This window comes from Nicotiana tabacum, chromosome 2 (assembly GCF_000715075.1).
Source record: "Nicotiana tabacum cultivar K326 chromosome 2, ASM71507v2, whole genome shotgun sequence".
Taxonomy (NCBI): domain Eukaryota; kingdom Viridiplantae; phylum Streptophyta; class Magnoliopsida; order Solanales; family Solanaceae; genus Nicotiana; species Nicotiana tabacum.
Window position 1 is genome coordinate 53,345,927 of NC_134081.1, and position 6,000 is coordinate 53,351,926.

A 6,000-nucleotide genomic window follows, 5' to 3' on the forward strand; every position below is an offset into this window, starting at 1 on the left:
TCTAAATAGACATATGTAGGACAGCCAAGAGGGACCTTTTAGAGGCTGAATCAAGAATTATCTCCTCATAATATCCAACTAGTAGAAACATAAATATAGACACAAAATACTCTCCAAAATGGATCTACTTCAATCCCTCAAGACATTGTAGATAATCTTCTTCTTCTTTCAATTCAAGTCAAAGGGTAATCTCTAATCATGAAGGATCTGAAGTGAAGCAAGTTAATGGTCATCAAGGGAAAGATACTACCATTTTTTCATCCCTACAAGATCTGATCTGGGTAAGAAAATCCTCCCTCCTCATATATTTGAGTTTGTCGAAGTTCTAGCTAGGTTGTTTGGTGAAGGACTTGTAAATTAGGGGTTGGAAATTGAGTTGAAGTTATTGTGGTGTTATGGACTATTTGGAGTAGTTTCATATTACTATATGGCTGTTACATGTGAGTATTGGCTTGGACAAGTTGTGTTTAATCTTATTGGTGCCTTAACTAAGTTGTAGGAGTAAGAATTGATGAAGTAATAATCTAAAACTCCATTTTGACATGCTGTACTTTTGTGGACGGTTATGAGTTCGTTTTAATGTTGTGTTGTGGCTTAAAATCAGTATATATAACTTGAGTATATTGTGGTTGTCATTATTGAAGTGTATTCAAGTTCTAGCTAAGTTATAGGGATGGAAAAGTGCAAAGTAGCACTTGGTTGTTGTGTGAGATTGTGTGGACTATTTTGGTGATCTATTGCGATGGATATAAGGTTGGATATTGATGTAATATGTTTGTTGATATTTTTTATATGTTGGTCATGTTGTTTTGATTTAAGTAAAGGAAAAGAATAAGGGGAGATGCTGTCCAAATACTCATAGACGAGCTAGTCGCTCATTTGTGTTGAATTCTAGCTTCCGTAAGCTTAACAATGCTCCCTTATCATTTGTTGTAGATTGAAGTACTGGCGGGTTGAACCAACGTCGTGAGGTTAAGTAAACAACAAAGGCATGTTAAGGATAATCCTTTCTTCCTTTGGAATAATCCAGGTAACGAAACGTAAAGTTATTCCATAAATGGTTCTACTCTTAGTAGTTAAGGATGTCTACGATATTCATTCCTCTAAAATGTAATTAAAAGCATGTCTAAGTATGTTCCTAAATCTCTATTGATGCATACGATAAAGATGTTAATGTTCATAATGTAATGTTATATACATCTTCATTTACCACCGAGCTACGGTCGGTCGGGCAATCATGCATTTACAACCAAGCTACAACCGATTGGGTAGTTACGCATTTACCACTGGGCTACGGCCAGTTGGGCAGTTATGCATTTGCCACCGAGCTACGTCCGGTCGGGCAGTTACCACTGATTAGTTGGGAGGCCATGTTACGATATGGATAATAGTCCCAAAGAGAGACATTAAATATATATGTGTAATTAGTTTTCATATCATGGCCCTCAGTGGCACCTCAGAGGTTCAGGTTAATTCTTATATTTCTCTCATTTATGTTGACTTATTGTTATGTTTTAGTTCTACCGTACATACTCGGTACATTATTCGTACTTACATCCTTTTTGTTGTGGACACTGCATTTATGCCTGCAGGTGTAAGTAATCAGTTTAAAGAGCCCTCATAGTAGACGAGGTTAGCATTCAGCGAACGATCGGTAAGACTCCACTTCATTCAGAGTGCAGCCAAGTCTATAAGTAATCGTGTCAAAGTATTTCTACAGACTTATAGGTAGGTTGCGGCCCTGTCCCGACCATGTTTCGATGTCAAATACTCTTACAGGCTTTGTAGACATAGGTTCATTATGTACTGTACGCCAGAGGCATGTCGGCCTGTGTGCATTCATGTTCTGAGTAGGATGGCTTGATACAACGTTTGCCCACTTACTGTTATATATTATGAGTTATGGCCATGTTGGCCCATGATAGTGACAGAAAGAATGTGTTCAACCAAGTCAGCCTCTGTATGTTCTAGTTTTCATCGAACAATCATGAGTTATAGAATGGTTCGCTCGGGCCAGTACGGCACCAAGTGCCAGCCTCGCCTTACCTAGGTTGGGGTGTGACATGAAGACCAAGTATAATAATAGGTAGCGCCAGTGTCTGAGCTGGTCCCAATAGATCAACAGTATCCAGAACCCGCTCCTCTACTGGAGCGACTGGTGGCTCCATAGGTGCTACTCTACCTGTGGTGTGAGCCCCACTTCAGCTTCTACCTAGGCCCCGGCCTCTCGTGACCCTGACTGGTGGTACTAGTGCCTGCCCGCTCGATCCGGCGGAACGTGTCCTTACCATCTATGAGAGAATAGAAGAGTAAAGGTTCAAACTTTAGAATAAATAAATCCGCACAATAATAAAGTAAGAAAGTGAAGTTTCCTATCAATTTTGTAGCCTCTCGAAGTTAAGTACTGACGTTTCCGTATCAATCCGTAAGACTCTATTAAACTTGCTCATATACCTAGGGCTCTAATACCAACTTGTCATGACCAAAAACTACTAACTGGTCGTGGTGGCGCCTAACTCACTTGCTAGGCAAGCCAAACATAACAAAAGAGAAATATAAATACTGAATTAACGGAAGTAGTACAAGTCTAAGGCCAATAAACATAAACAACATGGTCAATACCTAACAAATTCCCTAGAACTAGTAAATACAGAGCCATGAGCTCTAAAACAAAAATATAAGTCTGAAATACCAAATAACAATAGTGTATGAATGAAATACAACAGAAAAAAATGAAAAGAGAGGCCAAAAGTGCGGTCGAAATGCACCTCTACCTCGTCTCTCCGGGATAATTCAGCAAACAAGTCTCGACTACTGGTGGCTCGGTCCAATACCTGAATCTGCACAATAAAGTGCAGAGTGTAGTGTGAGTACAATCGACCGCATGTACTCAACAAGTATTATAACTAACGTCGGTGAGGTAATAGAAGGAAGAATTATAAATGATACTCGCTAATCACCTGTATAGTTCATGAATTTCAACAAGTTGAGAACAATAATATGATCAAGTCATGAATCACGGATAAGATCACCTTGGTGCACACAATAACCTAACGTACACTACTCAGTCAACAATCCAGCATAGAAAGAAGATATGCAACAAATCAGGTAAACAACCTAGGATATTGCAAGTAAAGATGAAATGCAATAACCCAGTCAAACATTGGCCAACTTTTCCTCAGAATTTCCAATAACCGAACCAAACCACTTATCAACTTTTCTTAAACCGCGTGTACACCATCAAAAACAAACATGAGAGGTGACCCTAGGGGAACTGATCCATATCCACAAGATCTGCCCGGTGTTCACAAACATGAGAGGTGACCCTAGAGGTCACATGCCAATAATCATAATCCTCATATCGTGGTCACAGGCTCAATATAATAATCCACCTTGGCGTGTTCACAGGCTCAATATCATAATCTGCCCGGCATGGTCACAGGCTCAATATCACAATCTGCCCGGCGTGGTCATAAGCTCAATATTACAATCTGCTCGTCGTCGTCACAGGCTCAATATCACAATCCGGCTAGTGTGTTCACAAGCTCGATATCACAATCTGCACTGCGTGGTCACGTGCTACCTCTCCAAACCATATCACATAGAAAGCAAATATACAAGAAAACATGTATATGATCAATGAATATAAATTTTCATACTCCTAGACTGCTATAAGTGACATGCTAAGGTGTATGCATGTGCAAAATATTCTATCATATCTCAAATCAGGCAATTTCATCACAAAAGTAGCAATTATCAGGTTCAAATATCTCACAGAAGTGTACAGATATAAGAAACATCACAACATAAAGCTTAGCAATCAAATCAAGGAATATCATAGCCTAAGCACTACCCCGACCATGTATAATACCGCAGAGCGTGCACAAAGGCTCAACCCCACACATGTATGCCACCCATAGCACGTAGGTATCATAAAACAACTCAGGAAACTAGTGCCTCAATCAAGTTTAGGTAAGATACATACTTCAAGCAAGTCAAATCAACCCTTTAATAAGGCCTATCCGCGTGAATCAACCTCCGGACATCTCGAATCTAGCCAAAATAATTTAATGTCATTAATAAAAGCCACAAGAAATGATTCCAGATAAAAAAGCTTCAATATTTAACTAAAATCAAAAAGTAAACCCAAAACTCAACCTCAGTACCGCATCCCGGAACCCGTCAAAACTCACAAATTCCGAAAACACAATCCAATACAAGTCCAAATATATATTTTTCATCCAACTCTGACCTCAAATCGACCCTCAAATCATCAATTTATGCTTTAGCAAAGTTTTTACTAAAATCCCCAATTTCTTCCCTAAGATTCACCAATTAAATGTTAAAATCATGGTTAGAATCATGAAAAATGAACTCATCCGAGTCAAAAACACTTACCCCAATCCAAATCGTGAATATCCTGTCACGACCCAAACTGGAGGGCCATGACTGGCACCCGGGCCATACCTGCCGAGCACCAACGTACATTTATCTAACCTTTCATATTATCTATAAGGGCCAACGAGATCAACATAAATGGTAGACATGAATCATGAACAACCAACAATGATAGATAATGGCATGAACATACATAACATAAGTCGACAAGGTTGTCATAAAGCTATATATAAGGTACGAGCCGACAAGCTACCATGAGAGACTATACAACAAAATCAGCCGATAAGGCTATCCAAACTATACATGAATCGACACCTGTCTATGAGCCTATAAAGGAACATAAGTGCTGCAACATTGCCAGAACAGGGCCCCGACATACCCATAATGTCTATAACAAAAATGCATACCAAGACCACGGCAAGTCCGGAGAAGGGATCTCGCCAATAACCGCTGAACTGGGCAGCCTACTATGGTGGGGGAGCCGCGTCTACCCGTCTATCAGGATGCAACCTACATGCAGCGTCCACAAATAAAAGGGACGTCAGTACGAATAAAGTACTGAGTATGTAAGGCAAGAAGCATAAATAAGAATAGTAATGTAAAGAGGGATAGAGAATATACAACCTGTAACATCTGAGTGCCTCTGAGGGCAAATGACATCACACACACACACACACACACACACACACACACACACACACACACACACACACACACACACACACACATATATATATATATATATATATATATATATATATATATATATATATATATATATATATCTTTAAAAACATACGCCTATGTGGGTATCATCATCATCATATCGTACTCGGCCTCGAAGAGGATTCGGTAAAAACGTACCCAGCCGTCATATGGCTCGGTAGAATCATACCCAGCCACGTGGAGCTCAGTAAAACTCAACTAATCAGTGGTTGCACTATAGGTGTCATACCCAGCCGACTATAGCGCGGCTCGGTAGAGTAAAATAGATACATATATATAATGCATGTTGGACTCATGGGATCACGTTCTAAACCTTTCGGAGTGACGCAAGGTCGGTAACCTTATAGGAATCGGGAAATACCAACAACATTTGATACATAAGAATAAGAGGAGCAACATCAACCTCAATCTTTCCATAAGAGGAGAACAATGTGAGTACTGCTAGCTTCTAAGAGTGGAGTATCTTTGGAAGCTCATTCGTTACATGATGTACAATTGCAGTCATGCAAAAGAAAGAAATAAATAGCCTCACATATCTTGTATACACTGCCCAACCTCAAGCTATGCAAATCTCACGGCTCATTAGTATACAATAAGAGAAATGATACTATCGTTATCGTTTAAGCGTCGTAACTAGTATATATCAACTACAACCTATTTTACGATGAAACAGATAGCACCTCCCCTATTTTTATGACTTCCCACAAGTTACAACAATCACAAAACATCTCAAACAACATCAACAATAGCAACAACAATAATATAATCCAATATAAGCTTCTCCGATTATCTTAACAATCATATTGAGCGGCAAACTAGTTTTTACTAATAAAAAAACATAAATTGAAACCAACTCTTATTCCATAAATTGGTTCA